At 36.7% G+C, this 16,079-nt stretch overlaps 1 pseudogene; it reads right to left on the bottom strand.

Annotated features, from left to right (window-relative positions):
• Positions 1–16,079, bottom strand: part of LOC104855662 — a 170,789-nt pseudogene that overhangs the window by 138,497 nt on the left and 16,213 nt on the right.

The raw sequence follows: 16,079 nt of genomic DNA, 5'->3' as shown, positions 1-16,079 counted from the left end.
ACAGTTGGGTTTTTCTACCGTAGGTTTCTGGTATTGGAAAGAATGAAAGGAAACAAATACTCATTGCTGAATGCTTTTTATTTCCAGGCATTAATTCCAATGCTTTATGTGCATTAGTTTTGTATAATTATCTGAACAACCATGTGACAATTATTGTTATTATTGCCATTTTACAATTGAGGAAACTAACACTCAGAGAGATTAGGTAACTTATTTAAGGTCACACAGTTGGTAAGTATCCAAGCTGGGATTCTAGCTCAGCTATGACTACAAACCGGCACTCTTCATCATTACATGTCAAATGTTAAGGTGCTGTCTACAACATGTAGATCTAAAGTTAAGAAGTAAAGTTAAGGGTAGACTCCTGGTGAAAAGACTGCTGGAAAAGTTGAGGAAAAGAATGAAGAATGCCCCAGTTAGTTGCCACTTCTAAGTGTCTTCTTTGTGTCTACTTCCTTTTATCCAAGATCTCATTCATAACCAAGACTCTATAAGGCACAAGACTCTACAAGGCACAAGATAGCTGAGCAAATCCATCTCCAATTATTTTCCTCTTTATTCCCAATTAATGAATAGCTAACTGTTGAAGAGGGTTTAAAATAATTGACTTTCTGTGACACTGAGCAATTAAGGACTTAGCTCTCTTCACAAGTCTAATCACTGCCTAACTGGAGATTAATAAAGATGGATCCTTCTATATCTAATTCCCATTTTGCAACCAGCCATCCATTGCAGACTTCTATCCATCCCAAGATTCTTCCCTCAAAGAACTTTTAAATCTTGGCCTGGTCAAGCAAACATTTCCAGAACAGTTAAGCCATTGTCGATAATAAAATAACCAGCTGTCCAGAAAGGAGAGAAGGTGGCAGAAGGGAGCCTAAATTTCAGGATGCTATTTGGGCTATAAGTGCTGCTTAGAAGTATGCCAGAAGAGATGAAGTAGGCTGTGCTGGCCTACCTAGTTTCATCCTCTGCAGATTTCTAAATCTTGGTAGCCTGGGCCTTTGGCCTTCGGCTCCAGCCTCTCTACTTTGAGTACAAAGTCTTTCTCTGGAGAGCTATAAAGATCTAAAACTAGAAACACATCACTCTGTAGCCAGGAATGGAGTCCTAACCTAGGCTTCCAGGTTGTTATTCCAGTGTTAAATTCACTCTTCATCCCACTAATACCTTAAGTAATGATCATTCCAGCCTGATCTGGACCTCTTTATGCTTCTTCTTGGATGCTTTCTTCCCAATGTTTCTCCAATCTGGCTCATCCTGTTTTCTCTAGCCATGCCTAGTTATCAGTTTATGAACCACTTGTGCAAGAGGAATCTCCTTGTGAGAGTTCACAGCAGCTCTGTCATTCCTAATCCTACTTAACGTGGGAGCTGAGGGAGGCTGATGTTATCAGTCTATTAAGTAATTGACAAAGAGTGATCAAAAAGACACAAATCTCCACCCATCCAGCAATGGCACCAGAAGAATTGTCTCTGTATAGTACTTCTATGGGAGCATCTCATCACTGTCTTCAGGGATTTGGCACTGACCAAGATCCTGCCTCTGAAAATCTAAATTAGCCAAATAGAGGAATAGGAACAACTACTGTTTATTGGCTATTGATATCTGCTAAAGGTCTGGAGCTCTAAAGAACAGGATGTTTCACCTTTGTCTACTTCTGTCTGCACTACCTATGGCTTATAGAGAGAACTTCTGTAAATAAACCAAAAGCATACAAAATGTTGGGAAAATGTAAAATGACTTCTGTCTCTGAACAGCAATCTGCTTTGTGTAGTTCAAAATTAACAGACACCAGAGGCATTGACCATGAAGTGGGACATCTGGCCTCATCCCTAACCTTCAACACCCGCTTCCTGTGCACTAGAACAGATAGCGAGAGGAATCTTAAGGTAAACTCCCGAAATGCAAGGAATTGTTAGTCTAGGTTAAAGTTAACTGTCTTGTTACTGTAATTTGTACATGGGTAATGTGAACTGAGGAAATGAAATGTAACCACCTAGATGAGATCATAGCTATAAAACATATCAAAGGGGAGCTGCAACCCAACAGGAGGTCAATCACAGACACTGCCTTTTGGAATGCGATTGACCCTTTGCTGGCAAAATAAACTTTGTATTATCTTACTTCCATTCAGCTCATCTCTCTGTGTGTATCACTTGCCGATTCCTTCCACAACAGGGCCTCTAGCAATAGAAGCATAGCAGAATAGCCTACCCTATCTATACTCAATTTGCCTAATATTTTCAAGTCAGTGAGTAAATTCTCAAAACTTGAAGTTCAGACATTGTTTCTCCATAGGCATAAAGTTAAGCCATTGGTCCGGGACTCCTTAAATCAAGTATACACTCTCTTAGAGCCATGAAAGACAACAAATAAATCTGACATTAACTTAAAGATAATGAGTGATACTAAACACCTGGCTTACAAATTCACCAATTAGGAAACCTATGAAATTAGCAGGCCACTACACTGTCAGGGGTTTTAAAAGTCCTGTTTTACAGGCTAGAAATCAATAGAACTGCTGATCCAAAGCTTCTTTTCCAGAAGTTGATGAGGGAAATGTTCAAGATTTCAAAGCAGATTTGAAGTTCCAGGGTGCAGCCACAGTGGGCTCCAGAAAGGCAGGGAATTATATATGGTGCTTTTATTTGAAGGTTTTAGAGTCTCTATCTTGCCTTAAGATCCCCTGTTCTAGAATAAACCACTAATTTACATAATATATAAAGAACAGAGAAACATGTTAAATACTATGAAAAAGCTGTGGAAAACTGCACTACACAAACCACATAATTTCATCAACAAATTGCAATGAAGAAAAAGATATGAGGGGAAGCTACAATTAAAATAAAGATGAGAAGACTTTCAACCAGTTACAATGCATGGACATTTTTTGTATCCTGATTCAAAAGAGCAAACAGAAAAATTATGACACTTATAGACAGTTAAATATTTTTTACATGAATGTTTTATCCTATTAAAGATTTTAAATTAATTTGGATATAATAAGAATATTGTGTATTTTTGATGAATATTCTTACATTTAGTGACACAGTCACAGTTACAGCTAAAACTATGGAATATATATTATTTGCTTCAAAATAAAATAAAAAACTATCTCATCTCACTAATCATGTTCAACACTGTTAGTGATACTAAGTTTAAGTTTGAATAAAGCTAAATAAATTGCAAGAAACTATATTCATGAGTTGAAAAACTCAATCTCTCACATCACTTCTTTCCAAATTGATCTATACCTTCAATAATTCCAATCAAAATATCAGCAAGATATTTTATAGAAATTAGTGAACTAATTCAAAACTCATATGAAAAGACAAATAGAAAAACCTAAATGATTTTGAAAAAGAGGAACAAAGTTGGAAAACTCAAGCCACATAATTGCAAGACTTTCTATAAAATAACAGTAAACAAGAGAAGTATCAGGATAGACACAGAGATCAACAGAATATAGTAGAAGACCCACAAAATATATAGAACCACAAATAGCACAGATCAGAAATGAATTTTTTTTTTTTTGATGGGGATCAAACTCAGGACCTTGTGCTCATGGTGCAGGCGGCAGCACCACTCCACTAAATTCCTGGCCTGACCTTTTTATTTTTTTAAGTGACAGTTTTTAATGGTTGGAAGAGTTCCAGGTCAGTGTGGGCACTGACAAAAAAAACATAATTTTCCATTGATGCTTCTAAGCATTTAAGAAAATTGTTACTCAAGACATTTCAACTTATCAAAAAGTCCTAATGGTGAGCAATCTAGATTTTCTCAAAAAATGTGCTACTAACTCCCTTGCCAAAATGATTGAATTTCTTACTTTCATCATCAACATCTTTTTTCTTTCACAATTCTCCCCTTTCTTTGAATCTTTGCCAAAACCTCCCATCTGTTTTAAGTAATGGAATCAAGCAAATTCTTCTACTTCCAAACAAGTCATAGAAAATGTTGTTATTCTATAGGATAAAAAAGACTGTGTGACATTTCCTTAAAATAGATATTTACATTAATCAAAATATTACTTATGTAGATAATAAAGACAGCTGTGTGGAATATTAATATTAAAGGATATTAATCAAGAATTATTTATCAGAGTTACATATGTCTAATAAGGAATATAGAACCCCATGGTCTATTAAAAATGATAAGCAGGAAACAAAAACTGACTCATCACTTTTCTTGGTTTTACTGTGACAGAAATGTATTCTATCCCGATAATTCCAGTCTGTCATATAGGAGGAGGTGCTCTGTGAACCCCAATGAGGCTGCCAGGTTTAGGACAAATCTAAGAACCACAGTGTCAGAGATGAAGGAGTAAGACTTCACAAAAGTGTGGTCACTGACGGGCTGATAGCCATTTTCCTTCTCCACCTTTTCTTCCTCAATGATAGCAGTTGCTTCTCACAGATACACCAGCAGACAACTCCAATCCCTCTCTACCACACATAAGAACCTGCAGATGCCCTGGGGCTTGTCTATTTACAACCTTGTCCCTACACAGCAAAAGCTGAACCCTCAGGGAAGTTCCGGATTGATCCTCAGCAGGATCTGTTTTCACAGGCTATTACTCAGTCCCACCCACTTCCAGCTCTTTCTGTCAATACTTATGACTTCTATTTCTTATCTGTCAGGCTATCCATTTACCTCCACCACCCCCAAATTTAAAAAAAAAACATAATTCATATACCCAGTCTCTGTGCCCTTTTCTAATAGAAATCAACTAACTGCTCCACACATACTTATTTTAAATTGCTCTGAACTTTTCCCAGGGACTTTGGGCCTTTTTTAGTTTGGATATCATTCCCTCTAGGTATTCTGGTAAGGAGGAGGAGACAACATCCATAGCCACCTCTTTCTGCTCAACCTTCTTCTAAAACTTCTTAGCTTCCCTCTCCAGTTCCAACTTCACAACAAAACTTGTCATTATGGAAAAACGATGTCTCACAGATGAGATTACAGATAGCCACGACTTAAGTAAGGCTCCTCAAATTGTGAGACAAATTTCTGGGTTGAAGATGCTCTGTAAAATCATTTCAAGCCTGCCTCCAGGACTATCTCATTATAATACAAAGGCAGAACAGGCTGACTGATAGGGGCACAAATCACAAAATTAAGAAGGAATTGGTGAATTTCACTTCTTTCCACTTTTTTTTCTTTTTCAGCCAAATGGAAACTGCCCATATTGGAATGTATGAAACAGGAAGAATTCACTTCTCAGTTACTCAGTTCTTGGAAGTCATGGTTCTGGCTTCAGCTCATTCTGTGAATTTGCAGAAACTTCTCACAATTGGATTCCATTGCACAGAGGTATACAGCTAGAGAAGCCACTGTGCTTCCCCATGTGCTCTCCACAAATGTGCTCTCCTTAAATGAACCAATAAAATTAATTTTAAAAATAACAAACTTACTGAGAGAGAAGTTAGGGAAACCATGCTTTTCATGGTAGCATAAAAAAATTGAAATAGGAATCAATCTAACAAAAGAAGTAAAAGATCTTTACATTGAAAATTACAGTACTCTGAAAAATAACATTGAAGAGGATATCAGAAAATGGACATTTTTTTCATATGTTTGTTTGCTATTCCTACTTCTATGTCTGAGAAATATCTGTTAATTTCAGATGCCCATTTTTTATTGGGTCTTCAAATTTGGGAGATCTGATTTTTTTAAGTTCTTTAATATTCTAGATAGTAGACCTTTTTCTAAGGAACAGCTGGTACAAATTTTCTCCCACATTGTGGATTGTTTTTTCACACTGTTGGTGGTATTTCTTGCTGTGCAGAAGCTTTTTATTAATTAATTTTATTGGTACATTTTAGGTATACAATATAATGACATTCATCATTGGAAATTTCTACTTTTGCATAATCTATCTTTGTTTTTATATTTTCCCCATTCCCTTGCCCTACCTTCAACCCCTCCACCCCTCATTATTTACAGGTAATGGAATTAATATGAGAAAATGGAAACAAAATGTTTGTAAATAGTAAACAGAAGCTTTTTAATAAGAAGAGATTCTCTGTGCTACGTTGCTGGTCATTTGAAAGATACAAATGAAAACAATGCTGACATTCTACCTCAACCCAGAAAGAATGGCTGCTATCATGAAATAAACCAATAAGAAATGCTGGCGGGGCTGTGGGGAATAAGGAACGCTGCTCGCCTGTTGGTGGGAGTGTAGACTGGAGCAACCACTGAGGAAATCAGTATGGAAATACCTCAAAGAACTAGGATTAGAGGTCCCATTTGACACAGCTATTTCCCTGTTGGGTATCTTCCCAAAAGAATTTTAAAAATCACACCACAGTGATATACACACACCCATGTTCATAGTAGCACAGTTTATAATAGCTAAAACTTGGAAGCAGCCCAATTGCCCATCAACTGGAGACTGGATAAAGAAAATGTGTTTTTTTAAATAAAATGGAGTACTACTCAGCCACAAAAAATGAGAAATTAGAGACATTTACAGCTAAATGAATGCACATTGAGGATATACTCAAAATAAAATGGTACTACTCAGCCACAAAAAATGAGAAATTAGAGACATTTACAGCTAAATGAATGCACATTGAGGATATACTCAAGTGAAATAAATGGGATACACGTGTGTAAATTCCAAATCATTTCTCTGGTGTGAGAAACTGAAAGTATAAATAAGGATCAAAAGGCATAATAGATATTGTGAAATAGGAAGAAAAGGTCCAAAGGGGAAGTAGGAGAGATTGGAGAAAGGCAAGAAGGGAATAGAATTAATATAAGAAAAGGAAAAACTGGAAACTAAGTGTTTGTAAATAGGGAGGGATGGAGGAGTTGAAGGGAGGTTAGGGGAATGGGGAAAAATAAGAACCAAGATAGATTATGTAAAGGTACAAATTTCCAATGATGAATGTCATTACATTATATATCTAAAATGTACCCAAAAATTAATAGAAAGAGAGAGGAAGGAAGGAAGGAAATGGAAAGACATCCCTTGGTAGGAAGAACCAACATAGTAAAAATGGCCATATTCCCAAAATTGTTATACATAATGCAATCCCAATCAAAATATCAGTAGCATACCTCACAGAACTAGAGAAAACATTCTTAAAATTCATTTGGAGTCAGAAGAGTCCCAGAATAGCAAAACACAATTCTGGGAAACAAAGGCAAGGCAGGGGGCATCACAAACCCTGACTTGAAAATAGACTACAGAGCTACTTAATTTTAAAAAAAAAAGGAAAGAAAAGAAAACCAGACCTGAATAGAACAGATTAGAAGATGCAAACACAACTCCAAACACATTCAGCCACCTTATCTATGACAAAGGGGCCAAATATCTTAACTGGAAGAGAGATAGCCTCTTTAATAAATGATGCTAAGAAGACTGGCTTTCCATGTGCTGCAGACTAATATTAAACGCATGTCTCTCACCATGCATTAAACTAAAATCAAAATGGATCAAAGATCTAAATATCAAAACAGAAACACTAAATCTGCTGGAGGAGAGAATATGTAGAACTGTTGAAGAAATATGTATAGACAAAGACTTTATGAACAAAACCCTGATCACACAGGAAATATTATGAGGAATTAACTGGGATCTCATCTTATTAAAAAGTTTTTCTACTGCAAAAGAAATCAACAGAGTGGAGACAACCAACAGAGTTGGAAAAAATTTTGCCAGCTGTTCGTCAAAGACCAATATCTAGAATATATAAAGAACTGAATAAAATCACATTCCCCAGATATAAACACCCAATACAAAAATAGGCATCTGAAATGAATACACAGTTCTCAAATTAAGTACAAATGACAAATAAACATGTTTTAAAATGTTCCAAATTATTGGTTATTTAAGAAATGCAAATTAAAATAACCCTGAGATTCCATTTTGTTACCGAAGAAATCAGTAAGTGACACACAGGCAGGAGAATGGAAGTAAAATAATAAATTTACTCATTGATAAGGGTCAATCGCACATAAGCCATGCCGTGATCGACAACACACTGGGTTACAACTCCTCCTCTTAAAGGGTTTTACAGCCTTGACTTCATTTGGGTGGTTATATTTCATTCTCACAGTTCAAATCATGGTCACAGAATAGTTAACTTTCAACCCAGACGTAACAGTTCTTTGGTGTTGGGGAGTTTACCTTTAAGATTTGCCTAGTTATCTATTCTAGTCCATAGGAAAGGGGGTTGTTTAGGGTCAGGGGAGCAAATGTTAGCAATGGGTTCTTTCATCTAGACACTTTTACGATCATGTGGCTCCAGTCTCTTCAGAGCTAAAGGTCTTGATGTGCCCTGTTATCTCAGGGTGAGACCAAATGCCTCATTCAGCAGTTAGTGCCTTCGGTGCCTATTAGTTCTAAGCTAAACAAAACAAACTGCTGTCAGAGACAGCAGAAGCCATTTTACATTGTAACACTTTATAGGTTTTTGATATTTATAAAAGGGTTTTCCCTATCAATTTCACTCCAGAAGAATAGCTATTATCAAGAAATCAATCAAAAGCAAATGTTGGCAGGACTGTGGGGATAAAGGTACCCTTCACACTGTTGTGAGTGTTTAAAGAGGTGAAACCACTGTGGAAATCAGTATGGAGGATTCCTCAGAAAACTAGGCAGGGAGACTCCATTTGACCCAGGTATTCCTCTTTTCAGTATTTTCCTGAAATAACTAAAAGCATCATATCACAGTGATATATGCACGCCCATGTTTACAGCAGCACAGTTTGTAATAGCTAAATTTTGGAAACAACCCAAATGCCTATCAACTAATGAATGGATAAAAAGGAAGTTTTTTTTTTCCTAAGAGTACTTTTCTAGAGTACTACTCAGCCATAAAGAAGAACACACTTGGGACATTTCTACGTAAATGGATGCACAAAGAGACCACACTCTTAAGTTAAATAAATCAGACCCACATGTCCAAATACCACATGCTTTCTCTGGCTTGAGAAACCAAAAGTGTAAATAAGGACCGAAATGTGTAATAAATAATGTGAAATAGGAAGCAAAAGTTCAAATGTGAAGGGGCACCAGGGAAGGGAAAAGGACAAAAGGGAAGGGGGAAAAATAAGAAGAGACAAAATAGAAGAAAAGCTTTTATAAATAAAGAAGGGAAGAAGGATTGAAGAGAGGGAAAAGGAATGATAAAAATATGAATTAAGATGTATCATGTGAAGGTACAAATCCATATGATTAATATGATCATTATGTATATCTAATTTGTATCAATAAACTTAATTAAAAACTTTATAAAAGAATTAACAAGTGAAACGTCTACAATGAAAACTACAGTACTCAAAAAAAAAGTTTGAAAAGGACATCAGAAAATGAAAAAATGTCCCTGTTCCTAGATAAACAAAACCAATATATTCAAAATGGTCATACTTCCATACCTGATATACAGATTTAATGCAATTCCAATAAAAATTCCAACAGCATTTCCCACAGAACTGCAGAAAACAATCTTTAAATTCATATGGGGAACAAGGAGAGATCCAGAACAGCAAAAGCAATCCTAGGTAATGAGAACAAACCATGAGACATCACAATCCCAGATTTCAAGTTATATCACAAAGCTAAAGTGGCAAAAACAGTATGATATTGGCACAACAGACATGTGGATCAATGGATCAAAACAAATCATGCAGAAATAACTCTGAACACATTCAGCTGTCTAACCTTTAATAAAGGTACCAAAAACAAGCTGGAGGACAGACAGCCTCTTTAGCAAATGGTGCTGGGAAATCTGGCTATAAACGTGCAGAAAATTGTATCTAGACCTGTATCTTTTACCATGCGCTAAACTGAAATTAAAATAGATTGAAGACCTAGGCATTAAAACAGAAATACTTAATCTGCTGGCAGATAAAATAGATAGAACTCCTGAAGACATAGGCATAGGCGAGGACTTTCTGAACACAACCCCAGTTGCACAGGAAATACCATCAGGAGTCAACAAATGTGATTATACCAAATTAAAAAGCTGGAGTGAAGAGACAACTTACATACTGAGAAAAAAAATTTGCTACCTGCACCTTGAACAGAAGACTAGAAGTGAAAGAGAAGATAAATATTTGTAGGAAAGTGGATGCACCTTTAGACCATAATGTTAAGTGAAATAAATCAGACACATAAATATCCCTTGATCTCTCTTATATTAGAAACTCAAAGAGCAAAATACAAGATAGATAATAGGAACAGGAGATAGATCTTTTGCAAAAGGAAAAGGGACCAAGAGATGGAGGGGATTAAGATGTATTATGTACATGTGCCATGATGAATGTAATCATCATATACTGTATACTTCTACTATTTAAAATATATATTAAAAATAAATCATCAATTTACAATAAAATAAAAATTTCAAAATTAAAAAGTAAATCAATTGAGACTTGTAAAAAACAGTGTGCTACACTTTTCTCATATGCACCTTCAAAGCCTATTTTCCATATGGAAACCTAAGTATATAATCCCAAGTTTCTCTGCTATGTAGGTTCCTTCTGCATAAGCCAATGTCCACTAAAGTATTTACATTTTTTTAAAGTCATAGTTCTAGGCAACAATGGAACAAGACTGTGATGAGAATACTCCTAATAACAAAAATCAAGTCCTTTTTACCTTCAATCTCCAGTGTCCAGTGCAAGGCCTGGCCTGGAGTAGATGCTCAGTGAAATTTCATTGAATTGTATAAGAAGAGAAGGAAGAAGCAATTTTCAGCTTTCCTTAACAGACGCCACAGCCTCAATCAGTAAAGAAACAGAGAGAGATGCTGTCATCTACAGCATGAGTGGGAAAATAGCAAGGCTTTCATTCCACAGTCACTCTCTCACACATTAGATGCAGTCATGCTCCTACTACACAGTTTCAATATTGTATTACAGTAAACTAGCAGTAGCATGGTGTGACAGACTCTTAGCAGCACTGAAAATACTTCCTGCCCAAAGCAAACTACATAGTAATCTGTCATGCTCCTTTAAGGATTAAGATTTATTATTGTTGTTATTCTCAAGAGTTAACATGCAGCAAAAATTAGGTTATCTGACCAATGGAGAGAGTCAGACATAAGCTCTTATGACTCTTTTGTAGACGACATGATTGGTTCTTCAAGCCTCTTAAATTCTGTATTACAATATCCTTTTATTCTGTCTGGATCTGATTAGGTACACAAGGCACATGATTGTCCTGCATAATACTATGGGAAAACATCCTTCTCTCAGAATTGGTGGCCAATCATCTGATATACTGACACTGGCAAAGAGCACAGGTTAAATGGCTCTTATCCATGGTTGCAGAGATTTAACAAGTGTCAAGGTCCTATCTGCATAGCTAATGCAAGGGTGAAGATTGTGTGTGTGTGCGTGTGTGTGTGTGTGTGTGTGTGTGTGTGTGAAGTAGGAACAATTGTATAAAATCAATTTTGGACAGAGATCCAAGAGAATTAAAGAATTCAGAATGTAAAAAGCAATCGATTTTATTGTTTTTGTTTTTGAGACAAGGTCTTGCCATGTAATTCAGGCCAACCTTGAACTGACTATGTAACCTAGGCTGGCCTCAAACTCATGGTAATCCTCCTGCCTCAGCCTCCTGAGTGCTGGGATTAAAGGTATGCACCATCATGCCCAAGGACAATCAATTTTAATTTATGCTATTAGCCTTATTTCTAAAATAAAATACCTGAGGAAAGCTACTTATGAATAAAAGAAGCTTAGTTAGCTCACAGGTGGGAGGTTCATGGGCACATTGCCTGCATGTCACTCAACAGCTGCACCCTCTTGTCCCAAACATGGTTTGACTTTGCTCCATCCATGACCAGGCTGTGAATTTTACAACTCTTCCCAAGCTGCATCCTTTTATTCCCCAAAATCTCACTGTAAATTTCACTAAAATCAGCCATGAATAACTATGTCACAGCCTGAATGCTTTGCTGTTTTGAAATCTCCTCTGCCAGATAAATAAATTCTTTTTTCTAAAGTCTCACACTCTGGTCACAACCACTTAGGCAATCTCCAAGACAGTCTAGCTTTTTGTAGTATTCTCATCAACTGAGCCTTCACCAGAACTTCCTATAACACTCCACTTTAAGTATTCTAGACTTTTTCTAATTTGCTCCTCAAAACTCTTCCAACCTGTGCCAGTTCCAAATTTCAATCTTAGATCCATATTTTCAGATATAGTTATATTGGAGGCGCCACTCTTTGGTACCAGTTTTCTGTAGTAGTCACTTTTTGTCGCTGTAAGAAAACACTGAATACTACACTTTGGGTCTGGATACTCTCCAAAGACTTATGTGTTACAGGCTTGGTCCTGAACCTATGGTAATGGTGAGTGATAGTAGAGCCTTTAGTTGGCAGAGCCTAGTGGAAGGTATTAGGTCATTGGGGACATATACTTAAAAGAGACTATGCGATTCTGGTCCCTTCTTCTCCCTCTCTCTTCTGTTCCTGGCCAGGAGGTGAATTTGCTTCCTCTACCACACACTCCCAGCATGATGTATTGTCTTGCCATGAAGCCAATGGTCCATGCCATCTCCCAACACCACCATCTTGGGAATATGAACCTTCTGGAAATGCCCAAACCATTTCCAAAATAGCACAATATATGCAAAATAAATCAAAATGGACCAAGGATCTAAATTTAAGAGCTAAAATATAAAATTTGTAGAAAGAAACATAGGAACAAATCTTTGTGACCTTTAATTGAACATTATTTCTTAAATTTGACACCAAAAGCATATGTAACAAAAGAAAAAAAATACATTAATTTCACTTCATTAAAAATTTTTAAAACTTTTGTGTATCAAAGGACATGGGCAAAAGAGTAAAAAGACAACCCACAGAATGGTAGAAAATACTTGCAAATCACATATCAGATGAGGATTTAATATCCAAAATATATAAAGAATTTTTTCTTAGTTACTTTCTCATTGCTGGGACAAAATACCTGATTCCTACAAGTTAAAGAAAAGGGTTGTTTTTTTTTTTGGCTTACAGTTTGTAGAGGTTTCACTTCATAGTTGGCTGGCTCCAAGGCAGGGCAGTATGGCAGAGGGGCATGGAAGAGGAGAAACAGATAGAGCAGGCAGGAAGCTGCAAGACTTCCTTCTCCTTTCCCTCTTTATTCCATCCAGTCTACAAGTCTGTTGGTTGGTGCCACCTTCTTCAGTAAATCCATGATCCACACACAGAACTATGCCACATCAATCAATGAACTCATCCAGTATCACATACCCACAATCCAGTCATTCCATAAGCTCCACCTATGAGCAAATGAGGCTTTGGAGGCATATCTAGATACAAGCCATATCAAAGCCCTACAACTCAGCAATAAGAAGACAAACAATACATTGTTCAAGTGGGCCAAAGAGGCACAGAAAGACAAATATCACATGTGCTCATTCATATGTAGAAGCTTAAAAAGTTGATTTCACAAAAATACAAAGTAGAATGGTGCTCACTAGAGGTTAGGAAGGTAGAGGTTAGAGGGGTAGGATAGAAGGAGTTTTGTTAACAGGCACCAAAGAACAGTCATGCAGTAGGAATAAGTTCTCATGTTCTACAGCACAGTAGGCTGACTATAGTTCGCAACAATTTATTATATATTTTATAGGGAACAGAAGAGAGAAGTCTGCATGTCATATGTGTGTGTGTGTGTTGAATATCACACTCTACCCCATAAATATGTACACCTGTCATGTGTAAAATTTTAAAAGACATAACAATTAGGGAAAATGGCAAAGATCTTGAATAGACATTTTGCCAAATTAGATATATGCACAGCAAAAAAGCACATAAAAAGTTGCTCCACACAATTAGTCATTAGAAAAATATAAAGCAAAATCACAAAGAAACTTCACTCCTACTAGGATACCTATAATTTTAGAAATCAGAAAATAACAAATGCTGATGAGGGTATGAAGAAATTGAGATATTTGTGCATTGCTGGTGGGAGCGTAAAATGGTGCAGCCACTGTGAAAAGCAGTTTTCCTATAAAAGTTAAACATAGAATACTTATATGATCCAATGATTCCTTTTTTTAGTATGTACCCAAGAGAAGTGATAGTAGAAAGACAAATAAATACTATATACCCATGTTCACAGCAACATTAATCACAATAGCCAAGATATGGGATCAACTTAAGTGAATCAACAAGTGGATGGATAAATGAAGTACAGTATTAAGTATTTTTCATCCACAAAAAATGAATTACATATTGACACCTGCTTTAACATGGATGAACTTGAAAATGTGCTGAGCATGACACAAATAAGCCAGACACAAAAGAACAAATATCATATGACTTTACTTGTATAAATGATCCAGAATAGACAGATCTATACAGACAGAAAATAAATAAGATGCAATTAGAGTCTAAGGTGGGAAAAAGAGAAGAGGAATTTATTGCTTGATGGGTACAGAGTTTTCCTTTGAGGTGATTTAAAATTAGATATAATATTTGTAGTTGCAAAACATTATAAATTTAATAAATACCTCCAAGTTGTCCACTTAAAATGATTTAAATGGAAGCTTATATCACATAAATATGACAAGGACAACAATTCCACAAGGATGCTAGTGGTTCAGTGTGTTGGTTCAACCTTTGTCACATCCTCATCAGATGCTGCATTACCGTGTAGGAGGCATGATCCATAACGCTATGGAGGAGATCACTAGCAGCCATAGAAAGCAAGTAAGTTCAGCTTTTGTGTTAGGCTAGGGGAGAGGATAGTCCAAGGACGGAGTAGAGCCAAGGTGTTTTTGTCCAGTTACAATACATGAAGCCAAGGAGAATATTCTAAAAGTGGAGTCCACATGATGCGAAGATTCAAGTTGATACAGATCCTCAAACACAGATCACCAAGTCTGAAGGGCCAGCAGAAATATAGAACTAAGAAATGAAAGCAAAACTTGAAGAGAAAGAGGAAAGCTACCATATGAAGAAAGTTAGGGTGGGCCTGAATTAATCCTGAGCTACCTGATTTTGATGGGATTCTCATCCCTGCATTTACATTTAAAGGCCTGAAAAGAACAGAAATGTTGAGGTATTTTGACATTATAAATCACCATTATTAGATTCTTTTAAGAATATCCCCTTTTAAGGAAAGAAGTTACCTGGGAGACTGAGGAGAGCTGTTAACCTGAGAAGGGAAGAATCAGCATGTCAATCTTTTCTCCTTTGCAAATGATCTGCAGAAATAGCAGCATCTCTCAGAATAATAAAAGAACCTACATACTGCATTGTAGGCAGATACTTGAGAAATGGGAGAGAACAACTGTCTGTTACATAACAATTGAATATTGGAAATGGAAATGAGGGTCACATGAAACATATTCCAGGGGTGCTGTTACCTGCTGTAGAAGCCCCACATTCAAAGGGACCAAGCCAGGCGTCCAGGACAGTCCAGTGTCCTAAGCCTGAATGGTAACAGATAGAGAAACTGGGGATGGCCGAGTGAAGCTGAGGCAAAAGTGAGATAAAACCTCTGGTGAGGGAGACTTACCATAAAACTGGCTCGGTCACCCCCTTTCAACTTGGGCAATGCTCCTACAGACCACAGTTACACAAGTAAATTTAGTACAGGAACCATCCTGTTGTTATCTAGCAGAGGTTTGGCCCAGAAAAAAATGGAATTGTCTTTGAATACGAAGAAGAAGGCAAGGAAAGTATAAAAAAGAAGGAAGGGGAACACTGATAAAAGGGAATGTGGAGAATAAAATTGAACCAGCTTCTTCATTTACAATGCCAAGGGCAGGGGTAGGGTTACCAAAACCCCCACAAAAGTCAAAGATTAAATATTTATCCAGCATTCAGGTGCTAAAATAGATTATAAAATGAAACTAACTGAATTATAAGAATTACTTTAGCAGTAGAAATCTAAAATATATTAAAGTCATCCATCAGGCCCTACTGCAGCTAGTAAGTGGTAGTCTGAATCTGTTCTCTGGAGTTGCTAACAAAGGTTGCCCAGCCTCTTCTGGCAGAGAGAAAAAAGAGCAGGCCCTGATAAGTTAGCTTTGCACACAGGATTTAGAAGAGAGGTGCTTATTTTCTGTGTATTAAGCAAAAAAAAAAAAAAA

This window comes from Fukomys damarensis, unplaced genomic scaffold, assembly GCF_012274545.1.
Source record: "Fukomys damarensis isolate Sample0158 unplaced genomic scaffold, DMR_v1.0_HiC HiC_scaffold_39, whole genome shotgun sequence".
Taxonomy (NCBI): Eukaryota; Metazoa; Chordata; class Mammalia; order Rodentia; family Bathyergidae; genus Fukomys; species Fukomys damarensis.
This window is presented reverse-complemented; position numbering and strand designations above follow the sequence as displayed.